This window comes from Acartia tonsa, chromosome 5 (assembly GCF_053477335.1).
Source record: "Acartia tonsa isolate MP-2025a chromosome 5, ASM5347733v1, whole genome shotgun sequence".
NCBI classification, from domain to species: domain Eukaryota; kingdom Metazoa; phylum Arthropoda; class Copepoda; order Calanoida; family Acartiidae; genus Acartia; species Acartia tonsa.
The window spans coordinates 40,648,494-40,676,090 of NC_137264.1; positions in this window are offsets into that span (position 1 = coordinate 40,648,494).

Consider the following 27,597-nt stretch of genomic DNA (forward strand, 5'->3'; position numbering starts at 1 on the left):
ACGAACAATAACTCTTGTAGAGTGACAGAGCTTAATAAACATATCATTAAATTCTAAGTAGCTTTTAATAATCTTTAAAAATGGTATCATATGGGTTTAGCTACATAGATTTATGATTATATTTTGATTTACTAATACAACAATTGTTAATTTTTGGTTTATTATGAAAAACTGTTAAATGCTTCTGGAATGAACTTTATTGACTGCTGAAGTTCCAAAGACTGATCATTTACATAATTATGTCAGCACATCTCTAATACCGGTATTAGAAGACCTGCAATATAATCTGGAAAAAAAGCGATGCCTGGGTAATATAAGGTCCTAGCTATTTCAGATTATGTGTAGGCCTTTTTATGCTGTTTAGAGCGATTAGCGAATAGTTGTTAGGCCTCTAAAAGCCTATAAAGTTCATAGCTGTGAGGATATGTTCGTTTTCAGCAACATTTGACCGTGAATTGCTAAGATGTAACTTGAATCATTATCAAATACTATATATAGTAAATTATTATTAATATATTTTGCGTTTTCACTCAATGTATCTTATTTAGTAAATTATCCCCTTCTCCCCTTATATTAAATTTATTTTAGTAATATTGGAGGAGGGGGAGGGGGGGGGGGTTATCAGTACTAAACAGGAATTTCTTTGGTAGGAAGTTTATTTTTAACTAGTTGCTTCTAAGCGTTTATAGGTTAATAGGGATGTGAAAAATAGCATAAAACAACACCAAAGCTTCTTTGAAAAGTATAACCATTTCGGAACAGCAATTTCCGAGATCTTTAGCGTCAGAATTATTATATTTTGGGATGGCAATATGAAAATCAATTAGTGAAACAGTGTTGCGATACTTGTGATTAATTTATAAAATATTGTTAGCATTAAGGTAAGTTTTATCTTTTTTTTTAAGAAGCAGCGAAGCCATCCTATAATTCACTTTGATTATCCTTCCGTCAGTAAGTCTGTAACCCTATGGGGGGAAATCTGATTTTCTGAACTACTGATGTTTGTTATCTTTGGGTTTTTTTTGCACATAATTTTTTTTATTTTTTTTTTGAACAAAACTGTTCTAATGATTTGTGAAATACTCCTCACACTTGGGAAATGCGTATAACTTTGGAACAATTGATCCAGTCATTTAAGAGACAAAGGTGGTATTACATGCATTATACAACACACACAAAGGGATCGACACAGCGTTTTTTAGACATAGCCTAAAACTTTTAAGCCTAAAAACAAATCAAGCTTCTGTTAAAACTTTTGAACTTCAGGCCCAGTAGTTTCTGAGATCATACTGGACATTGATAATACACACAAAAACATTGCACATTCAATAATATTACAAAACTATTTTTATTTTTAACTCGATTTAAGTAAAGCAAATATTTGAAAATTTTAAAGTATTAGACAAAAAACATGTAGAAATATCAAAAATATAAAATCCAAGCAATGATAAGATGTCAAATTTTTATTTCATTAAAAAAAGCACTTTGGAAAAACCTGTTTTTAAGGAATAATTTGTTAAAAACCACGAACTATTTTTTTCTTGTTACAAACTGTTACAGTAGTATGTTTTATGAAAAATCTAAAAAAATTATATTTACTGTTTTTTTAACCTTATTTGGGTATTTACTTTTTTTTCTCAGTAATATATGATCATACTGTGCATTTTATAATATAAAATAGTAAGTTTTGAATGAGTTTGCCGCTAAAAAACCCATACCATATGGGTTCTTTGGTAAAAGCTAGTCGTAATATTAGATGTCTTTATACATATTTTCTGGAAACCTTCGGAAACCCGTACCTTCACTCGAAATACTTCTGATGCATATTTATATAGAATTTCCGCATATTATTGTATTTTATTCCATGTTTATACAATACACAAAAATATATTTATAATTTAAAAAAATCTTTATGACGTTGAAATTCGAATTAAAGTCCCAATTTGGTAAGTAAAATTTCTCCGTCGCAATACATTCATGCAACTTCCCTATGCTTGTTTAAGAAAGGAGATTAGTGAGTTATTTGATACTAATTGTCATGTACATCAATTGTGTTTTTAATTGGCACATCTACCCCCAGACACCACCTAAAAATTACGTAAACACTATAATTTGTCCTTTCAAGTAAATTAAGAAGTCTAAATTTAATCCAGAACCCAAGAAACAAGTTAATCAACTTTGTTTCTACTGTTTTGTAGAACATACATTTTATGGTTATTATCCAATCAGATTGCAAAATTGAAAAATTCTGAGTAATCTTACCCAATTCAGGATAACCAGTTGTACAGGGACACAACAATGGATAACAGATTAACCTTTTCTCATAATTCTGTTAATTGGGATCCTGCATTAACTTATGTTAGCAATTAGCGGTTGCGCCCCTGACATCTAGGTGGATAGAGGGGGCATAAACATCCCTTAAAACATTCCAAGGCTTAAATAAAATAGCAAATTAGTCTGAAAACATCAATCGACCTATGTCGAGCTTCCATAAAATGAATAATTTAATCGGTTTAGTGGTTAGCAATATCTTAACGGACAAACTGAGACCTGGAACTATAATATGAAACAATATTAGGTTCAGATAGATAGTCTGATGGACATTTATTAGATGGGTAGATTGATAATGTAGTTGATATACAGAAAAAAAGTTTATGAATCAAAAAGTTTATTCTACCCTAAAATATTATTCTACTTAAATAAATATATGTTAAATGCAGAAATTGTATGAAGCCAATCCAGGACAAATTATAGGGGATGCATAGCATTTACTCAGGGTTAAAGGGGACATTATACTGGTACCCAAAGTTTTATGAACACTCTTAATAACTTTGGGGACTTTTATGGTTGGCACAAACTTGCAGTGCATGTCAACTAATAATTTTAATCTGAAGTGTAATTTTGTTTATCATCATAGGGATATGGGTTTTACATCAACTTTTTTTCTGCTATCTCATTAAGATTTCTTTACTTACTGAAATAAATAAAAGGATAGAATCATCGTTGTATTAATCTAATTTTAATTTTAATTGTATATTATTAAAGACGACATACAAGACATGGAAACACAGAATTTTACCCACACTGATTTCCAAGACGATGCTTTACATAATTTTTCAGTATGGCTGAGAACCGGTTTTAATCCTGCGGATATTAATCAGTTTCAAAGCCATACTGGAAAATAAATTCTGAGATCTTAGAGAATACCAGTGGACGATAAATTATGTACGCCTAATTAATTATTATAAACAAAATTACCCTTTCTGTAGAGTTTAAATAAGTATTTTGTAGAAAAAATTGTCTTTAACTTTTCAAACCCAACTAATGAGAAAAGTTTTCTTTCACAAAGAAAATTCCCTATGTCTCCTACCTCCCTTAGAAAATTAATAACGTAAGATTTTATTTTGGTAAATAATGGTTTCAAAGTAAAATCTTAATGCATTAGATAAATTTCCGGCTTCTGCATTCATTTTTATAGTGTTTTTAAAAATCTAAATACTAGTCTTTAATAAACAAAGATTACCAAATAATAACATTTTTAACAAGGATGAAAATATCCATAAGTATAGAATGACTAACAAGTCCCATTTCCTCACTGCGTAACGGACACACACAGACGAACAGACAAAGTAAATTTTTAAGTAGCCTAGCTCTTTAAAATGTGAAAATTGTTTTCAAAGGTAGCAAAGCCTTTGGAAGTATATATCAAACTCCCCTTCTTACCCACTTCCCTTTCAGCTATGCAAAAAACAAGTTTTACTCCAACTTACTCCAAAATAATATTTAATTTTTGGCAATTTCAATGGAATTAATTGGCTGAATGGTAGCCCCTGATATCAAACATGCAAATAATGAGTAGCTTTTAGATGGGTAGAGGCCAGGGGGTAGTTTTTCGTTTTTTGTTTTAAATTTAGGTCTCTTTAGGTTATATTGGTTAAATGGTAACCCCGTAGGGGTAGGGCTTTGCAGGTATAGGCCCCGCAGAGTTAGGGCACTTCGTAGGGGTTATACAATATACATAGGTTAACTGCCTATCCATTATTTGCTATTCATAGATAAGGGGTGGAGGAAGGAGGGTTTCTGTGATCGATAGGCAATTTAAGAGAAAACTCATAATAATTTTAAAGTTCACATTTATCAGTTAGGGAGTTGAATCCATTTTTATAGAAGCAGAAATATAATCTATGATTATGGTTTGGACCCTCTAAAACTGTAATCTACCCTTCCACTTTCCCCTCTCTTGGTGAAGATATCTTCAATGCCGATACGATTTTTGAAATATAAGATTCCACTTTTGTCTCTATTGTTGAAGATATCTTCACCAAGAGAGGCAAAAGTGGAATCTTAAATTTCAAAAATCGTATCGGCGTTGAAGATATCTTTACCAAGAGAGGGGAAAGTGGAATCTTACATTTCAAAAATCGTATCGGCGTTGAAGATATCTTCACCAAGAGAGGGGAAAGTAGAATCTTACATTTCAAAAATCGTATCGGCGTTGAAGATATCTTCACCAAGAGAGGGGAAAGTGGAAAGGTAGATTACAGTTTTAGAGGGTCCAAACCATAATCATAGATTATATTTCTGCTTCTATAAAAATGGATTCAACTCCCTAACTGTTTATATTCTGAAAAAGAACATTCATTAGTAATTACAAAACAAATAAGAAACAAAACAGCCATCTGCCATTTTATGTTTATACATTATTGAAAATAATAAAAATTACATAATAGCTATTTCTTTGGTTTATAGGTTTTTATCTGATGTAAGAAAGGAGAGGTAGCTCTTGAGTTTAGTAAACAGTAGTTTACAGCAAACAGAAAAGCAGTAGGCAAAATAGTTTCTGTAGCCTAAGCATTATAGTATCATAGAAACATTTTATTTGTTCAAATCTTGATTTCTTTATTTCCTCCTTCTTTTCTCATATTTTGTAATGTTATCCCCCAAAGAAGTGATAAAGATATACTTCTGATGCATATATAAAGTACTGATCTACGACCGATAGACTAATACCTGCTAATTTTTTTTTAACATCATTGTCTTGACACGACACCGTGTTACTGCACAGGAAATTGCCGCTATCCAAAAAACAAACAAAGGATGGAGAAAAAAAGTTTTGGATTGAATAACCAAGAAATTGGAGATGTCAAGTGGTGCCACAAAAAGCCATAGCGTCATTTTAAAAAAATAGGTCCATGATTAATGTTTTATAATTTCAAATCCTGCTCCCATTAAGTTTTAAAAATATTTTGGAAGTGTTAAATGACCTCCCCTTATTCCATCTCAGGTTCTATTGAAGCTAAACTTTGGATTCCTTCTTTAATTCACAATTTTAGAATAAAAAAACAGTCAAAATGCAGCTTTGGCTCGTTCACGCTTTGATTAAGCTTTAACTTTTTTTTAGTATTTATTCAGGGAAACTTTTTTTATGTAAATTAAAATTTGAAGTGGCGGCGGCAGTTGCTACGTTGTGTTAACTGGGACTTTTTCAAATAGTATTTTCGTATCCATACTTTTGCAGCTTGCTAGGGTGAAACAAAGGTCCAATTTAAAAGAAAGAAAAAAAATCAAGGATCTGGGATATTTATTATGACATTTATTAATAACAAGTTTTTATTAGTACTCTATCCTCATTGGTCGATACTAAAATGACTAACATGCTTCCATGTTATTTGGTTATACAAATGTCCATTATTAGGCCAATATACAAACTAAATTACCAATATCGGGCCAGTATACATTTTAATTGACCAGTGGCAGGTCAGTATGACGTCATTTTTTATAGGCACTATAAAAAGCTTAGCAACTATTGATTAACAATGCTTGTCCAAACAGTACTGGGCTGGATCTTTAAATGTGTAGCCGTTGCCGTAGCCGTGGCCAGAGTTACAGCCACTAACCTAATACTGATCTTTAAATCAAATTAGCTACGCGTGGCCACGGCTATATTCGATCTCTAAATCACAACCACTTTTTTGAAGTTTAAGTAAAAATATGAAGAAGAAAAAATAACAATAATACGTAAGAAAATAAACATAAATCCATGTTTTATTAGCAGCACTGGCAGTGGCGACGGCTACGACTACAGCCACGACTATGGCCACGACTACGGCAACGGCTACACATTAAAAGATCTAGCTCTGTATAATATAGTCGATTATTTTTTTTATCATTCTGATGTTACTTCGATTCTTATCGAAATAAATGTTCGAATTTGCAAAAGTGGAAGATTTTTATCAAAGTCATGTCTCTTCCCTGTCTTTGAAGTATGGTGGATAAGAATGAAGATGAGCATGAGAGGTGCACACCACAAAATGGTGACACCACCCTAAACTTAAAATCGAATAAAGCGAAAGGGGGGGGGGTCGACAGAAACTTTTCAGACGATTACTTGATGTTGATTAAACAATAGTATTCTAAATTATTACTGAATTACATATTACTGCCCTTTTCCACAGGGCAAAATTGTCAATCTATTTACTTTGTCTGTATTGTATAAACATAAAAAATACATAGTATTAAGTAAGAAGAAAACTAACCCTAGCCATGTAAAGAAGGAGCGTAGCTGCTCTTGTTAGTCAGTTCGAAAGAAGGCGATTTACTTATCTTCCATTGAAGTTAGATGTCTAATTGTTTACTTGGATGAATTTTTAGTGCGAAAGTTTTCTTTTCCTTCCTTTAATGAATTTTACATAAATCTAGTCATACTCAGCTTATACCAATAACGAAAATAATTCGGAAAAAAATCACGAAACCTATACGTGTTTTTCAGCTGTCGTTGGGGGGCAACACATCGTAAAATTGACGACCTCTCCATTTGCCCCCTAAATATTATTTTAGATTTATTTCGCTTGTTGGTTATACCTTATTCCTGAGTCATACTCGCGACTGTAACGTCGTTTTGGGGATGTTGGGTTCGAATCTCAACACAAAACGTGTTATAATTGAAGGTATTAAAGCTGTGCCTATTGCTGCTAAATCAAATGCACGACATTAATAGTAAGAGGAACAAAAATGGGCGCAATTCATTACCAAACATAGTTAGAACTTCCAGATAAAGATCGTGCAATCAAAGGGACGAATGTCTGCAATAACTTTTATGTTAGTGCATATGTAATTCTGGCCCCAGAGATTTAAATCTATCTATCAATTTATCTACCCATAACCACCTATCTATATATTTAAAATTATAGTTATAAATATAAAGGCGTGTGTTTGTTATGTGTTTAATGTTCTGCTATCTTGTTCATCTTCATATGTTTTTACAATACTGACTAAAAATTTATTCTTGATTTTTCTCTTTTCTCTTTCTAATCAACATCAAAATATATTTGCTTGAAAACTACGAGAGAAATCATTTTGGACTCTTTTAAAGAAAAGTTATCAGGGATCTATAGGGATAAGCCAATGGCCCTTAAATTGATGTACATCCCCAATTATGAAAATAAAATTATCCCTTGTAAAGCGTAAAATTAGTGGTTGAAACGTTTGAACACTCAACTTAATAAACCAACCAATCAAATTTCACTAAAGTCTCAAAAGTTGTTGAGCCAACATAAGAAAACGTTATTATAAAACAATTTGGGGACTAGTGTAAAAAACAGCCTATTGTCTCCTCTCTAAAAAGCTTTAGTTAGACATACATATATTCACGATTTATACAGATTCTTGACTATTTAAGAATTATTTTTTGCAGATTTTGTTCACACATTTACTGTGTAAGTATGAGTTTATGATTATCGGTTAAGGGGTATACCAATCATATGGTTTCTGATCTTCAGGGTTACAGACTCAGCAAGTTGGTTGAAAAGATTTAGATTTAAAAGCGATCATAGGCTGAAAAAGGTAGTAAAGATTAATAAGATTAGAGAAAGATCAAATGCCTATTGATCATGGAATTCTTTATGTGAAATTCGAACCTGTATCTTGAACACCAACTGAGAACAATATTAATTTATCAAACACAGCGTAATAGACAGATAGATGGACATCTTCCATGTATCTAGTTTTTCAATTGAATTTTACATATTTTTTTCTTATTTTATTTTACCATGTCAATTTTAATTGTTGTTAAAAAAATTTCTAGTCAACTTTTTAAACTGAAGAAATAAGAAGGCTTGACTTGATTTTTAATTTTTTTACTTTTTATCTATATATTCCTTTTCCACTTATATTATATTGTTTGTGTGTGTGTGTGTGTGTGTGTGTGTGTGTGTGTGAACACAAAAACATCTTTTACATAACGGTAGGAATATCACCATTTACGCGGGGATATAGGGAAAGAAATATATAATAGAAAAAAAATTTATCTTTTCCACGTACTTTTATCAATAATTAGTTCTACATATTATAAGTTTGTCTAAATATTGGAGAAAATTATTTTATCTTTTATTGTTTATCCCTCTCCTTTACTACACATATGGTGTCCTTAAACATAAACATATAGTTCTTATGTCGCAGCTGTGGTGGAGTGTGGATCTAACCGACAATTTCCAATAAAAGCTGAGTTTTTTCAGTATTTCTTATGCAGTCAGCTCAAAGTTGATATGGGTTGAATAAATGTATAAGAGCCCAGTGAAGCATAGAGTTGTGAGACTTTTTAAACCACCAAGAAGAAATTTCCACATACCAAAACCATTCAATGAACGTCAGCTTTAGTTAAAACGATATCATTTTCTCAAAAAAATCCTTGTTTCCCACCTGAGAAGGGATTAAATATTCCCCTTACAGAAATACTCTACCTCCCCTTACACCCCTCAATCAGAGCCTACTCTCCTCCTCTCCAGCCTGACCTACGCGCAATTAAAGTTGGCGTGCAATTTGAAACCAAGCATCATAACACTACAACTCACACAATGGGTAAATCTTGGACATTTAAAATAAATTAGGTTGGAGATGACTAATTTATTTTGACATAACTCCTGATTTTTCAGTATGAATCTCTTGGTTACATCCATGCCAGGCGTCAGCCGTTTTTATTTATGGATGAAGGGTTTCTTAATTGAAACTTTGGCGTCTTGCTGTCGACGAGTTGCAGTTTCCTGACACCTTCCTCTTCAAATTTCAAGTCATGGTAATACTGCAGAAGAAATCAGCACCGAGAAGCAATGACATTTGTCTTTGTGGATTATGTATATAGTGTAAAAAGTGACAATAGTAAACTTCATTTGTCAGTGGATAAATATCTACAATAAATGAGGAAATTTGAATCTAGCTGCTAAAACTTTAACCTCTATCATCCAATAACTATTATATCATGATATTAACCATATTATAACCTATGTGTCATTATATTATATATGTTATAACATTATGTTGCTAATAATCTCATAACTAACTTATCATATTTATCGTTTTTGAACCTATCTAACTCACTGTGAGATTGTTAAACATTGTTCTTAACTTACTGTACTAATGATTATTTGCTATCTGTGTATCATTTTGTTAGTTAATTGTTTGTATTTTTCCTATTATTTTTTATGATTTTTTTCCATGAGTTGAATAAATCATTTTAACAACAAAAAACATATAGTTCTTAAACGAAGAATAGCTTCAAGAGAAATTCTATCATAATGGGTTACTAGACGGCTACGTCCCTAAGGGACTCTAGGGGCACTTTAAAAAATAAGTTGGAGGATGGTTGATCCACCACTTTTTAGTGTAGGCCACATGGGGGTTGATTTCTCCAGCTGTTATCGAGATCTTTCGGTACAGACACACAGCCAGTTAATCACTCATTCTATCATAACCCTTATATAAGTGGGAATTCTTATCCACTCATTTTTCCTTTCTTGTTGTTGCTAATTTTCAATATTGTTCTTGTTTGAATGAACATTTTACCATATACCCCACCCATTATTCTTCCTGTATCTATCTACAGGGAGGAAGGGAACATTGGACTGTTTATTGCTCTAGTCCCAAAAGTTTTATATTCTTTTTCGTTGGCTTAACAACTTTGGAGACTTCTCTTAAACTTTAATTGGTTGGTTTATTAAGATGAGTGTCCAGTCCAAACGTTTCAACTACTAATTGTAATCTTTAAAAGGGGTTATATTGTGTATCATCATCGGCCATTGTCTAATCACTTTAGATCCCTAATCTATCTATCCTTCTATGTAAAGAAGGTGTCTTAACTTTTATTTTTATAGCTAGTCGGTGTTTTTGATAAGTAGTAGATGTAAAATTTTCCATAGAATTTAGATATGCAATCGTTTTTTTTGTAGACTTCTTATTTTTTAAGTAATTTAAGTTTTTTTAAAAAATAATGAAGTCAGTTTTAAAGTACTAAAACGCAACAAAAAAAGAAGAAAATTGCCATTATAAACAAAAATAGTAAGATCTTTAATTTGACACCTTACTTTTTGAATTCTGTCAGGTAATTATGGAAAAAATAAATTTTTTAAAACCTCGGTTTAATCAAAACTTTGAATGTAAATATATTCTATCACAGGCATAAAAAATATTGGTTCATATATACTTTTAGAATCAGAAAAATATTACGAATCCATTGTAAGCAAAATTGAAAAAAATAAAAAAAAATAAAAAAATGGCCTAACATATTACGTCATACAGGCAACACTTATTTCATCCCCTCTTTACCCCCTTCCCATTTTTACCCCAAAACAACGATTTAAGATGGTTGCCTGTATAATACGATATGATATTTTCATATAATTTCTATTATTGTAGTTTATTTACTATTTTGTAAACTTTTTATTTTAATTTTGCTTAGAATGGATTTGTAATATTTTTCTCATTCTAAAAATATATAAAAGACATATTTCTTATGCTTGTGTAATTATATATTCAAGTTCAAAGTTTTTATTCTTGTGGGTTGAAAAAAATAGATATTTTCAATAATTACTCAACAGAATTAAAATAGTAAGGTGTCAAATTAAAGATCTTACTATTTTTGTTCATAATGACAATTTTCTTCTTTTTTTGTTGTGTTTTGTACCTTAAAACCGACTTAATTTAAAAAAAAATTAAATTACTTAAAAAATAAGAGGTCTAAAAAAAAACGATTGCATATCTAAATTCAATGGAAAATTTTACATCTACTACTTACTAAAAACACCGACTAGCTATAAAAATAAAAGTTAAGACGCCTTCTTTTATATATTTGCATCTATCTGTTGTTGATTATTTTTCTAAGAGTTGATCTTATTATCTTTATGCATATCAAATTTTTTCTTGCTTTTTATGACTTTTTTATATAATTATTTTTTGTTATTTCTCTACCTTGTTATTTATACACCTACCTATCTATCGATCTATCTGTCTATATATCCATACATCTATCTTAAAAACATCTAAGAATTGTACATATCTCTACATGAAACAATTTGTAATGCAAAATAAACTTCATATTTAAAGGAAGCCTGCAAGAAATACCCCGCTTTAACTGCTGAAAGACTGCCACAAGTAGATCAAATACCCGAAATTTGAAGCCTTCAGCTTCTATAACAAAAAAGTTCTGGGCATTTTAAAATGACATTTCATATACAATGAAAATTTTGAAAGAATTGCAATGCTCATGTTGAAAACTTTGAAATTAAACTACGTGGCCTAGAAACAAAATTATAAGCTTATTTTTGTCATAAATTTAGGTTTCCAGTAACTAATTATATTTTTACAATAAAAATACCCATTTTTATAGTCTAAATCATTAAAAAAAATTAAGTTTTACTTGCGTTGTACCGAATGTACTGTAGCCAATCAGAAGGCTGAATCAGCTTAACAACCAATCACAGCTAAGCTTGGATTAGTTTACCCCTCTGTTTCCGCTATGATTTTCGTTAAAAAATGCAATTTAAATCAAATTTTTTTTCCTAGATTTTGACTATGAAATGTGGTGTTTTTATTGTAAAAATGTAATCAGTTACAGGCAATCTAAGTTTCTGACAAAGATAAGGTTATAATTTTGTGTCTAGGCGACGTAATCAAAAATTGTTTTTTCTTTTATGAGCATTGGAAATCTTTCAAAAATTCCATTGTACATAAAATGCTATTTTGAAATGCCTAGAACTTTTTTGTTATTAAAGCTGAAGGCTTTAAATTTGGGGTATTGGGTCTTCTTGTGGCAGTCTTTCAGCAGTTAAAGCGTGTTATTTCTTGCAGGCGTCCTTTAAATACATGTGTGTTGGTAATTAAATGTATATATGTCTCTATATAATATTCTTCAAACCTTTATATGGGATTATTTTTCTATTCAAATGCGTTCTTATCGATAGTGGGGTAGGGGTTGCTAACCCCCCTGACCAATACTTTCTCAGGGAGAGTAAAATTATTTTAGTCTCCTTTTTTTACATTCTCGACAGACTGACCTGAACATAAGACATGTGACTTAGCTTTGCAACTCTTATACATGTTAAACATTTAAACATTTATATATTTACATAATACCTTTAATTCTAATAGGACGCTTCGATTAAAGAGAAGGACTGCATTTTAGAAGTGAAGCTATTCTATAAGTGTTTGTGTGTGTCTGTCTGTCATCTGTCATTCAGTAATACTAGGTAGTTGCAGGGAAAAGGGAATGTGATTCTGACAAACCTTTCTAAAAGAAAATTTTCCCACAACCCCCTTCTCTTTTTTCTCCCCTTCTTACCCATTCCCCTTCAGTTACATTAAAACACTCAAAGTTGAGATATAGAGCTAAAAATGTATCAGGTACTAATAGGGACATGTACTAGAACATATCACCCATCAACAGACAACTGTATATATAAATATAAACTCAAATATGCAAATTTTAATTTCTACATTAATTAATGTTTGAAAATTACATTTTTCAGAATAGCCTTTTCTGTATTTGTCGCAGAAGGCGGCTAGACATTGCCGTCTTCAAGATCTTAAGGTCGAACAGACCAATCATCCTCAACTTCCCCAGAGTACAAACAGAGCAGGTTACTAATTGTATTTATTGAAATACTATGAAACTGTCACTCTAAAAAAAAACAATAGAATTAATACAAAATATTAATATCATATTAAGGCAAAATAAGTTTTCGAAGAGCTTTTAATTTTTGAAATCAGCTAAGCGAGAGGTTTGGTGATTTTCATAAAATTACACGAGGAAGTGATGTAAAATTAATGCTTTTTGCAACAAAACATAATAGAAATTAATAATTTTCAGATAAAATCATCAAAAATATACATAAAAATAATCGTACGTATAAATAATTCAATTTAAATTGGTCTTTTAAATGAAAATTAAGAAACAAGCAATATGACTTTGACTTATATAAAAAATCATTTAAAAAGCACATTTAAGCTCACCTTGGATGGGTACTCATCAAGCCGGGAAGCATAAGAGGGATTCTAAGCACAGCTAACACACATATCAATTGACAATACATGAATTTTCATAACCAAACATGGTGCTGAGCTGAGTATAAACAAAAGAATGCTTTTGTTTGGCTTGGTTGCGCATCTCTTTAGAAAATACCGAGTTTACCAGCTGAACTAAAGTCGTCTCCTACTGTTTGTGGAGTAAGGAAAATTGTTTTAATGCATTGAAATCCAGACAAGGAAACATACACACAAAGTTACCCAAACAGTATTTTTACTTTATTTAAGTAAACTGTTCTTTTTAAAATCTAATTTGTTGTCAACTTCTCAAAGTTGTACTTGTTATGGATATTTATTTAAATGAGGTAAAAATAAAATTGCAGTGATAGAAGTAAAAAAACAGGCAGACTCAAAAACTATTAGATTTCCTTTGCTACTGAAAATTATTAGGGATCTTAGGGGATAAGACAATGGAGGATAGATTATTATAGTTTCCCAATGATGATAAACAAACTCACCCCTTCTTTAGCTTATTGCTTGGAAAATTTGGACAAGGCTAGTTCGAATTCACCTATCAATAGATAAGTGACCAAAGTTTTGAGCTATCGAATAGGATTTACAGTCCAATTTTCCTCTCCCCCTAAAAATAAAATCTATTGTCACTCAATTTTTAATTTGAACATCTTGCTGTACAAGGTTAAAAATCAACGCACTCTAAATGACACGAGATAGATAAATGCAGATAGATTCATAGATACACATATATAGATAGATAAAGAAGAGTGGTAGATAGATAGTTAGATATCAAGAGGGGTTAATAGATAAAGCTCTATATGAAAGGGGGAATTCCAGGGCCTGGGTTAGGGTTTAAGGATCAAAGAGGAAAGATGTCGTTGTGTTGATGTGTTTGTGTGTGTGAACTTGTGTGTTTGTGTGTGTGTGTGTGTGTTGTTGGTGGCGTTAAACTCTCTGAGTGAACTAACACTCCCCTATGATTGCACTCTCTCTCTCTCTCTCTCTCTCTCTCTCTCTCTCTCTCTCTCTCTTCCTTACGAACTTAATATATTGATACAAATAAGCCAAAATGCAGAATTATCTAAAGATATAGTTCATTAATGGTTGTCTAGCTCAATCCTAATAAAAATAGTTGTTTATAATGAAGAATTACTTTTAGATTTAATTAGTAAACCTCTTCAAGGACCATTCTTTTTTAATTAAAAAAATTATCATGTAAAATTACTCTATAGTTTGGCGAGAACGTTTGCACTCCAACCACCGTGCACACAGCTCTATCTATCGCTTCAACCACAGCAAAAACATTCACAAAACTGCTGGAAATATTCTATTTAAATTAGCAAATTTAAATTTCTCATATTAATTTTAATGCACTGAAAAAATCTACAAAAACATTTATAGACCAACCTTAGATAAAATTGTTTTCCTTAGCAATCAAGTTACAACATACACCAGTAAATAGCTTAGAATCTGCAGATGACAACTATATGTGTTTGAAATTTTAACAACTCTTAAAGTTACTGTTTTCAAATATTAAAAATTCTCGTAGAAAATATCCAAACATAGTTCATTAATTGTCAACACAGTATTGCTAAAGTGTATTGTCTTTTTGCTGAAATGAAAGGACACCTTTATCGCGACTTTAGCATAGGAGATAGATGTGGGATTTTACAGTTGCATTGTTCAGCAGTGTAACAGCATAATTTATACATGAATAGCCAATTATATTTAGTGATTCTGCCATTTAAGGGGTCTTAAGAAACAATTTAGAGACTAACTACACAGAGAGAGAGAGAACAGCAGTGTCTTTTAGTCAGAGAATAACATTATCATAAGGCACAACAACATTACATATAGTGAGTTTATCTCCCTCTCCATCTCCCTCACTTTACTCCCTCACTCCCTTGTTGTGCCAGAGTGTATGTACCATTAACAGTGCTTTACAGATATATCTATATATGTTGTGCTTGCAGTGTTTTATACAGGATATCTATCTATCTATTTATGTGTCTTGTGTATATTTATCAATGTTTCCTTGTGTTGAACCTTTCGGAACTCCTTAAAATTCAAGGAATATCAACATGATAAGTATTTATTATTAAACTTTAGTTCAAACTGTAAATATTATATTCTCATGACAAAGCAAAGCTACTCTATAACTACAACAATTATAAATTCAAATTTGATTATGTTTCATTTAATCATCTTAAAATTTATTATAATTTGATTTTTATTTCTGTTTTTCATGTAGGCTTTAAATTCAGGAATATCAGTATTGTAAGTATTTTATATCTTACTAGCGGATGCGCCCTTAGCCACTAGGGGGAAGGTCAGGAAATAGCTTAAAACCACCCCAAGACATTGATAAAGATTTTCTGAAAAGTACAACCCATTAAGACCAGTAATCTCAGAGATCTTTAAATTGAGGCAAAAAAACCTAACTACTTTATATAATAGGATTATATTTATAATGAAGTACCACAACAATCCCTTTTAAAGGTTTGTAAGAAGCAATACCTTCATATAAAAAGTTTATATTTGTCATTGTCATTTAATTTTAAGCTTTTTGGACCACCTTTAAACACGTCTAAATAGAAAGAGCCTATTTAAATATAATTTTATTAAACTAAAATTTCAACAAACAGTCATTAATAAAATTATTGTATTTGTATAATTTAGAAATAACAGCTTTAGTATGTTCATCCATCAATTGATAATCCCTCTAGTTGGCTACAATTACACATTATTTGGTAACTTTTTATCATCAAAATCTGGTGATTAAAATCCAATACTTATAAATACATTATTGATCATATAAACAAGGAAATAGCTCATTAATTTTAATGTTTGAATTTTAAACATTATGATTATGTCATAATGATGTTTTATTCTTTTAAAATCAAATTTTTAGATTTAATACTTCAGATTTAAATGTTTATTTTTAATAAATTTTTTGCTTTTCGCCAAAAATTGAATAAAAAAAACATTTTCTAAAATATTATTGTAATTATAAATATTAAGTACCTAAGCTAAATAAGGACATCTTTTAAAGAATAAACCTCACTAAAGGTTTTAATTTGTGAAATGATAAAAATATAATTTATCACAAATATTCCAATAAATAAAATGCAACTAGCAACATGAACAGTTTAAAATGACCTTTAAAAACTTACTTTAAAATTATATTTATGAAAAATTGCTAATTCAGTGACCATAATTTTATTAATAATATCAAAACAAGAATGCCAATTATCATAGCACTTAAAATTTAAAAGTAACTTTAAGAAATGTACATTAAATTTTGAATATTTTTTTAATTTCATAGGTTTTGCCTACAAATCAAATATTCACGTTTCAATGGACAGACAGACATTATAATTATAGACTAGATTTGCTTCTAAAAAACCGGCCATGCATTCCGTAAACCAAAAGGGGTTAAGGGATTAGCCAATTGAAGATAAATAAGTTGTTTTCCCCCAAAATTTAAAATACAAATTTCTGCTCTTATGAAGCTTAAAGGAAGTCATATTATTAAACCATTTATAAATTTTCTGAAAAGTGACACAAGGCTTGCTACTATTTTGTTGTCCGAAGATTAGTAAGACCTCTTGGGGGCTAGGTGACGCTCCGGGTACAAGTCTTCTCAAAGCCTCCTTCAACATACTCTGCGTTTGAATTGTAGTGTAACGCGCTCAATAGCCCAGGGTATTAAATAAGGTATCACCCAATAGACAACCAACTTTGTGATTGCACGACTTTTGTCTCTGTAAGTCTTTAATTTGCATGGTAATCTGTTGCGCCTGTGTTCGAGCCAAGACATTCTTCCCACTCTTACTATCTTACATCTTACATAGCAGAAAAAACATTTTTTTTACGCGGTGTTTTGACGGATTAATGCTGGCCGAAGATAACCGTTCATATTCCGTTGTCTTATCCCTAGTTCCCTGGGCAAAACCAAATGTGTTATATGTCATGATTTAGTGAAATATTTGTTTTACTTCATTGAGGATAAAGGTTACTTTTTTCACACTTTTATATAAAATAATATTTGTTTGTTGCGCAGAAATTCTATAACTATGTCCTCAGCCTGTGTGTTGCCGTCCGTTTAGTTACAAACGTTTACAAATCTACTAGCGGCTTCGCCCCTAGCCTCTAGGGGCTTTGCCTCAAGGGGTAATGAACTGGGTTTGATTAATCCAATTTTTTGTATTTCAGATTTAATAAGTAAAAGTAAAAAAAAAATTGGAGGGGGGGGGAATTTATTTTTGTATTAATGGGGGGGGGGGGGTTAGTTGACCACCGCCATTTTTTAATTTCACAAAAAAATAGCTTAAAACCATCTCAGGACCAGTAGGTATATTCCCTGAATAGTAGAGCCCAATCGGTTCATAAACTTTAATCTCATCTTATTAATCATAAAAAAGGAATAATGCATACAAAGAATAATTTTCCAATAAAACTTTAATAAGTTATCATTAAAGAAAAGAATTATAAACTCAATAACTCTCTTATCCCTAAAAAATTTTTAATTTTCAAAAAAACCTTGTCTATTACTAAATTTATATTTTTTTAAAGAGCCTTTTTCTACTTTTTTTGTCATTTAATTAATAGTGACCCAACCCTTTTTTAGAGACAATTAAAATGAAATTAAATTAAACTTTTATTTTTGTTTTAATGTAAAATTATTTCACCAAAAGTGATTTAGGTCTTTTGTTTTTCAATTGCACCTAAAAGTTACAACAACAATTTTTTGATAGTAAGATTTTGAGCATTAAAGGGAGTGCTAAAATTACTAAAATTAAATTTTAAGGGAAAAGACAATGGAAAAAATGATATAGATTCTAATTGATGTTAATGATGATAAACAAGCTTACGTTTTCTTTAGATTTATTTTGGTTGAAACGTTTGGAATCTTAATGAGTTGAATCAAGTTTATAAGCCAGCGAATGATAGATCGTGTTTATAAAACTTTGTGTCTCATCTTTTATTTTACTTGGCCGAATATTATTAAATATAATTCTAATAGGTAATAACCCAATCTATAAAAAAAAAGTTAAAAATATTTGTCTGTTTTCTAAATCTTAGTTTCTTTTAAAAACCTTATCCATTTAAGTTAATATTAAAAACTAAATTCAGTTAAAAAAGATAACTATTTTATGTATTAAACTATCCAAGTATCTTTCATGAAACTACTCTTTTTGAATTATAGTAAGTTGTTCAAGGTTAATAATAGTATAATAGCAAATCAGAGCTTCTTTATAATTTTCTTTAACCTTATATTTCCCACAAAATTATGTCTTTTTATCATTTTTCATCTGTTTCACATTGTTTGTAAAAAAGGTGGTTTCTGTAGATTTTAATTAAGATATAATAAATTAACAGCAAAGTTGCAACACTAATAACTCATATTATACTGTTAAAGAAATGTAAAGGTGTAACTTTAGAACCTCTCTGTTGTTTAGACTGACTTGTTAAAAAGAGCAATTCTTCTTCTTATAAGTAAGGTCTATATTTTGATAATATACAAGCTTAATACATTATGCAGGAACGCTTAGCTCTATTGTTTTATGGGTATGAAACATATCTCTGACTTATGAAATAATCTTTTACTTGGAGTGGGACAAATTGTTTCAAAAAGCAGCCATGTGACGTCATAAAAATTAGGGAGATGAGAGGAGAAGTGGAAAAGAAAACCCCCCAAAAAAGAGATGGATAATCCCTCATTTTTATAACGTCACATGGCTGGTTTTTGACACACTTTGTCCCACTCCTTACCATTAGACGTTTTTTTTTATAAATAAATACTCAGCCAGAAATTAGAAGTTAGAAATACATGGACTAAAGTTGGTTTTAAAGTTCCCCAGGATGACTTTGAAAAAAGGGTCTTGGTGGCTATTTAGTTAATTAAAAGGGTTTGGGGATAAATAAATGGATTATAAACAATTTTACATCGAATTAAAATAATGTCTTGTTTTATTTATAGGGTGGAGGGGTGATAGGCCTGCGGAAAAATTATCTTTCATTTACCTATCTCTGGAACCTTGGCTAATTAAGAAATAGAAATAAGATAAGATCATAGAAATTAAAAATTAAATCAAGACTAATTTAAAAAATCCTCAAGTAAAATATCTTTTGATCAAATTACACAGTGTTTTGACAACTTTATTTACATTATAATAGCTAGCTTTTGAAGCCCTACTTTCCCAATAAAAAAGAATCTTCAAACAGACAATTTAGTTTTCTTTATATGCGATCTTAATTCTACGAATCAGGTCAGTAGTTATTAAAATCTTAAGCCTTACACAAATTTTTTTTTTAATATTTATTTAATAGGATGTAAATAAAATAATAATAGAATAAAAGTTTTGTACCAGTCTTCAAATATTTGACATAACTCTAATGTTTAGGTTTTCTTTTATGTGAAGTTTTCGGAGCATATGTTTTTTCTTTGTCTGACAGTTGGGGGCAACAAACTTACTCTTTCTAGGGAGAAACTTTTTTCATCCCTCTTAAACTGGTTAATGTTGATTATAACAACTTGTGATCTTGTGATAATTTACAAATAACTAATATAACAATGGTGATAACCTTTGTTTAATTTAACATGTTCAAAAAATATGAAAAAGGATTAGTTAAATCAAAGTATAATTTGGAATCAATTTTTACCTATTATAAAGATATAAGTGCCCTTTTCAAATATATGAGAGGTACACAATTTAGTTCCACCCTTCCAACTGAATAAGATAGGAAAACTTTGAATGGTTCAAATTAAGAGAAGATAGAGTAAAAAAACTTCCTTATATTTACATTAAGTTTCGTGTTATAGAAATTTATCTACTTTTGTTATATAAAGAACTAGCGGCTGCGCCCCTAGCATCTAGGGGCTCTGTATTTCAAGAGCTAGAAAATGGCAAAAGATGGCATAAAACCATCCCAAGACATAAATCCGGAAACAAAATGGCCTAAAACCATCCCAAGACATATTTGAAGATTCCTTAAAAAGGAGAACTAAATCGGTTAAGCGGTTAATTGAGATATTTCGTTACAGAAAAAAGCTTATTACTTTATATAATAGGAAGATATGCTTATTATAGAAATATTTATTTATGTTGAAATTTTTTTCCAGTATTTTTGTGCTACTTAATACCTTTTACACATACACTTCTGGGCTAGTAAGCCTATAAACTTGTGTTTTAGGCTTTGTTCTTGTCTTAGTTATCTTGAAAGCGATGTGTTTGTTGGGGGGAGAGATACTCCCTCAAACACCCTAACCTAGGATTATTGGTTCAAAATAGATGCTAAGATACTATTACTGTAGTCCATTAGAAAAAAACATTATTTCAAAAAAGAAAAATAATCTACATAAAACATTTAACTGTCATATATTTTATTAAAATTTGAAACATGATATATCTGTTTAATGACATAATTTGCATTAGTTTTCACTTTCCATGTTTTAACATTAATATTACAAAATGCTTTGAAAGGATAATCTTCAACTTTGAATGACTAGAATTTTATTAATATACTGAATCTTTTTATCTGCAGCTAAAAATTTAGGAGGAAAGCTAATAAATGTCTTGGCAAGTTTTAGGCTATCATTCTGAACTCTCCAACCACCCATCCTTCCCTAAAAGCTAGGGGCGAACTTAGAGGAAAGTGCTAGTTCAATTTTATTAATAAACTGTATGAAATAGTTTTTAAATATGTTGCAGATTCTTCTGAATAATTTTGTTTGGTTTTGCTAAAAGTTAATTTTACATTGTCCTATCCTATCCTGTCTATTGAAGAGAATTGTTTCATATATTAGTTAGATTATGTGTATTTGTTTCGGAACGCAATCCTAGCCGTTCTCGAAATCTTAATCTCAAGCCCTCCGAATGACCAACATGTGAAGTTTACAAATGTGTATTTATTACCATGAAAACAGTGAGTCTAAAACAAAAATATAAGAATTAATATCATAAAATTAATGGTTATTATTTTTGTAACATCGAGGTTGCGTGATTTCAATTTAATGAAAAATATGAAATTTATAAAAAACTTTAAATTGGCACGAATCATATTAAATAGCATCAGAAATTGATAATTTTGGAATAAAATGATCAATAATATAAAGGAAAATATTCGTATGTCAAAACTTAGCAGTTAAATGGTCTATTTGTTGAAAAATTAATGATTTAAATTTCTTCATAAAATTATACCATTCTACGCTTATTATCAAGAATTAAAGATAAATTCTTACCACATATGATGTCAAACTAAGCAGGAAGGCTTATTTGAGATATTCCACACATCAGAGCGCATGTATATTCAAGCAATACATTATTTTCAATCACGTAGCTCCTCACGTGGGACTAATCAAAGGAAAAGTGCGCGTTTCTTTTGTCCGTTTACAAGCCACGCGCCGCGCGGAGATAGTTAGGAATGCCGCGTAACACACTCATTCTCTAGGAAATTTGGTGTAAGGAAACAGGGATTAATGGGTTCGAACTTGCCAGGGAATACAAGAAAACATACCGAAACACACCCGTCTATTCACTGGGAATCGAACACAATACCTCATCTTTGCAATATGCGTGCAGACAGTGTCCACGAAATCACAATCTCACAACACATAAACCACAAGAGTTTAAAATGTTATGGCCATAAGGCCTAAAATTAATTATGGTAACTCGCGAATACCACAATAACTCAAACCGAGTCCACTACCACATAAGGATAGGAATAAGGAATGGGAAAAGCATTCAACATTCATGAATTGCACATTTACCACTCACACATCTCATTATATCATGGCCTCATAATCTCAATTAAAATTAGAATTACAGACCATGTAATTGCGAATACATGAATTAATAATCAATAGTACCTAAACTTTGATTAGGTATCTACATAATAATAGGCAAATGATTTTTATATTAAAAATCGCATCAATAATTAAATAATCAACTCAAACTTTGTTCATCAAAAGAAAGAAAGATTAAATAATGACATTTTTTCTACTAAATCTTTTTGCTAGAAAAGAAAAGTAAAATTTCATAAAAAACTTCTCAATATTTAGCATTTTTCTCCGGCGGAAAAATACTCGTGCTTACATCTAAACATTTCTCAGATAAGATAGGTAAGATCCTTAAATCTAAACATGTTTTATAAAATAGATACTTAATCTAAATAAAATATAACTGTAAAAAATCATCAAACTTCGGAAAATTAAAATTTCATAATTTTAAATCTTCGTGAATCAAAATTGCGTAAAATTAAAATTGCAATTGAAATATGCAAATTAAATTTACCAAAATAAAACAAAAGCTCAATATAAGAAAAGAACTTCTCTAAATGCTGAATTTGCAATTTCTCTCTGTTTTAAGAAGAAAGCAACTTATACATATTCAAACAGTCATAATTAAGGCAATTTGGGGCCTCAGTCAGAATGAATCCCTCAAGATACAAACTAACAAATCCATCAAATATTAATAATTGCCATGTTCCAGCTATCCTGTCGGACGTTATGTCTTTCCATCACAATTTTTGATACTGCATAATTTCTAACAGGATTTCTGGCGCAAGGCTACATCAACTGAACAAACATAATTAGTGATGTTTAATTCAAAACAAAATAAAAAGAATCATGATACAATTCAAAGACACTGTTAAAATCATCAATCAAAGCAATCGAAATTGAAATAAATTATCTTATGCTTTAGTTTTGCCGTTCTGCGGTATGTCTGGCCGAGGAAACAGAGCTAAGATACACCGTAGAGCGGTCTTATTAAGCTTAATTCTACGAATATCAGAGAATCTACTTAATTCATCGGCGAAAAAAATCTGCATTTTTTCTTTAGATACATCAGTTCAAAGGTAAATAGTAATAATTTTAATATGCATGTAATATTAAATTATTTATGTGATTGTAATAAATCATAAAGAAATATTTAAATGATGTAAAACTCTCATTTGTTAATTTCTTATCATATCAAATTTCAATCCAACAAGGATAAAAATGTTTATATCTGCGTAGGCACCTAGGAAATTTTCCGCGAAAAAAATCCCTGGTCCCGGAAAGACTTAAATCATTGAAAGAACTTGCATAAACGTATAAAAAACTTAAGTTTGCATTTCAAATGAAAAAAATCTTGCATCGATTTGAAAGTTTAAACGAAATTGTATCAAAATTTGCGTTTTTTGTCTTTCGAAAAATCTTAAGAAATGGTTAATTTCTTTTTACAAAAAATACTATTGAAGCAGTATTTTAATATATGCGATAAAAATGAAGGTAGAGTTAATTTAAAATATGCATAGTTTATCTTAAATTAATTCTGTGGCATTCAGATAAAATAATAATCAATATTTTAATAATACCATACATCGTGTTCATTATTATAAATGCTTAAACATGAACGAAAAATATATGTACCTAGGAAAATAATTGCTAAAAGTATTTTCTCAAGGTTTAAAATTGTCCGAAATCGCTAGGTACGTATATTACTACGAATCTCTGCTCTCGGAATGAAAAAAAATCTTTACGCGTGGATTAATAGGAATCCCAGCTCCCGGAGTGAACAAAAAAAAACTTTTGTACATGAATTGTTAAGAATCTCTGCCTCCGGAATGAAAGAAAATCTTTGATTTGCTTACAAATTTAAACAAATATCTTGATTTTTTGCGATAATCTTTTAAAATAATAACGAGGAATATTTTAAACATTATCATAATAATATTATATGTTGTGTTCTTTACTTTAATGCATTATTTCATATGAGAATCTGAGAAATAACATTTTTTAAGTAAACGTGAACCATAAAAAATACTTTTTCGAGGTATTTTTATTCTGCAAAATTCATTTGTTAGTTAATACACACGAACTTTTGCTTTTCAAATCATACTTAAAGAAACAAAATCTTTTAAATCTGCTTTAAAGTCTAAACAGTTTTGTAGAATTTTTGTGCTTAGGTATGAACAATAAAATTAGTTGAATAATGAATACTTATTCTTTACAGAACCCATTTTGGTTCCCTTCACAAGCCTAATATATAACTTGTAATATTTTTTCTTTAAAGATCATTTTCACATAATAGTTTATGTTGTAGATTAGATATGTGTGGTTTGAATATTTTCAATGACTTTCTGGCGGCAACACCCGCCATATTTCCAACCGCCATTGGCAGGCCTCTTACCCTGCGTCGGGCGGCCAGCTTGGCAGCAACCAAGTCGATTCTTGATTCATAACACCACCAGGGCACGTAATAAAAGTGTGGCTGTCATAAAACTTAGAATCATCTACTGGCTTTTGTCCGGCCGGAACCGAAACTCCCGTCGGCTCTTGTCCGGCCTAGACCGAATTTCTTATCGGCTCTTGCCCAGCTGGAACCGAAACTCCCGTCGGCTCTTGTCCAGCTGGAACCAAAACTCTGATCGGCTCTTGTCCAGCCGGAACCGAAACTCCCGTCGGCTCTTGTCCGGCTGGAACCGAATCATTCAGCGGCTCAACACCCGCCGTAACAAAGTTATCAACGACTACAGTATCGTTACCAATATCATCAGGAATAACTGCAGCACAACTAACATCATTATCAGTAATAACCACGGCAACACCCGCCGTAGCCAGGTTGTCAACGGCTGCAGCACTAGCAGAACCAAAAGGTGCATCAGCAGCGTTACAAGCAGAACCAACAGGTTCAATAATAGCATCACAAGCAGCACCAACAGTCGGCTGCGGCTGAACATCTGAGCTTTCTGGTTTAAAAAACCCTATAGCTTCACTTTCCAACTCGAAATTTGAGCAGACAACATACCTACTCTTTGCTAAACCATTAGCACTAACAGCAAAATATCCAGATCCAAACAGGCTGGAGTAAAGCATGGTTTCTCCTACTGAACGTTCAGAGTAGGGAAACATCGATGGGTGCAGGTGCCCTACGAGCAAATCAACCTGCCCATTAACCAAAGTAAAATCTTCAGGTTTCATATCAAACAAAACAGCTGCCTCCACAGGATTTATGGAGCAGATCGCCTCTTCAGGACCAATGAGAGGCACTACCACAGGTTCTAACATGTGATAATTCTTGTGTCGATCAACTAAACATAGTTTGACCGTCGGGAAACATTTAACTTCACCGTCAGCTAGAGAAATTCTTGCTGAACGTCCAGTAAAAGGTAACTGAAGTTTATTAACAAGTGACTGGGTTACCATTGAAGTAGTTAAACCAGTGTCCCACATGGCGTTCACTGGGACCTTCTGGCGATTAATGTCAACGACGTCTAACTGTTGTAACATTAACATTAGATTCGCCTCAGGGGAAGTATGTACTTCATAGACGGCGGCAGCCATATCAACACTCTCATGCAGGAGGTTGTTATGGGCCTGACCACAATTGTCCACTTTGCAGCCGCCTATTACATCTGCCTTCGGGCAATCCACAGATTTATGCCCTTTTTGCAAACAAATCCAACAGCATCCAGCACTCTCAACAATACTCTTCCTGTCTGACACTGACAGGTCATGAAATTTTGGGCACTTGTAAAGTAAGTGCATCTCATTACAGCCACTAACAAAACATGACTGCTTCATCTTAGATTTACCAGGTTTACCTACGGCGGTAGCGGCTGTCGCAGGGTTACCTTTCTTCTTAGAGGGGGTGTCCATATCAGTCGAACACCTCATTAAAATGGCGCCCCGCTGTTCTTCAATAATCTTTAACAGCTTTGGGACGTTTGGGACATCCATCGAGCCCAATGATAAATTGAGCTTATCTTGAAAATCACGTGGCAACTTCTTGGATAACATCTCAAGAAGTATCACAGTTAACCACTGGCTTGTGGTAACTTCATCATCATCATCATCTTTAGTCAGCTGCTCGAGCTGGCTAACTGCACCACCAAACTCTGCTAAGACTGTCACAATCTGGTTGGAGTCCGACGGTTTAGACTTCTTCTCCCATTGGTTGAAAAGGCAGAGCATCTGACGTGTTTTGGACTTAAAACGTGCGTCAAGGTAGGCCCACTGAGATTCATGCGATTGAATCTGAATTAACTGGAGTCTAAGCTCTTTATTTTTACAGACCTTTTCACTGCTCAACAATAACTGTAAATACGACGGGTCTTGTCCTACAGTAAGCTTTTTAAAAGTGTCTTTAAAACTTACATAGGAAGCTTCCAGGCCGTCGAAAGATGGAAGAAGACGTTCGTCGACACGATTCATATATCCTGGCGTGAACATAGAACCGGCGGCGAACTGTGGTGTGCCAAACGGTGACACAAATGGCGATGCTGTCGAGGCACCCGCCGTCGTCGTGGGTGGCTTCACAGGTTCAAGCTTAACCTCAGCCAGCCGTTTCATCAAAGCAGACAAAGTGTTTATAATTGCATCAGGTAAGGGAAAATATGGCCCTTTAATAACTTTCACAATCTTCAAACATCGATCATAAAGTTCAGCCTGATGGTTAGGCAAATTATCACCAACAACATCAACAACACTTTGAATGTCACTAAGCTCTTCTATAGCATCAAGAGCATCTTTCAAGGCACTATAGTCTTTTTGTACAGTAACTATATCAGAATAAATGTCACTAAACTCATCAAGCTCTTGGATTCTCAAACCAAGCTTGCTAAAACCGCCCATGATGCTGTCGAACGTTTCGAACTTGTCGTGGACAAGGATTGACTCCTTAGTGAGATGTCTAACATTAAGTTCTGAAGTATCACTGACCAACTTCATCACTCTATTTAGCTCACTGGTTAGGGCATCAACGGCTGGACGCAGCCGCTTACTCAATTGTTCACCTTTATTCTTTTTAGGACCCATAATTGTCACTAAAGTTAACTGTACTGATTATGACTATAATAATAATGTGTGGTAAGGTATCACAACCAACACATTCACAAAACTTCACAGAATGTTCTTAGCTGCATCTGTTCTGTCTTGTTTTCATTGTTTCGGAATGCAATCCTAGCCGTTCTCAAAATCTTAATCTCAAGCCCTCCGAATGACCAACATGTGAAGTTTACAAATGTGTATTTATTACCATGAAAACAGTGAGTCTAAAACAAAAATATAAGAATTAATATCATAAAATTAATGGTTATTATTTTTGTAACATCGAGGTTGCGTGATTTCAATTTAATGAAAAATATGAAATTTATAAAAAACTTTAAATTGGCACGAATCATATTAAATAGCATCAGAAATTGATAATTTTGGAATAAAATGATCAATAATATAAAGGAAAATATTCGTATGTCAAAACTTAGCAGTTAAATGGTCTATTTGTTGAAAAATTAATGATTTAAATT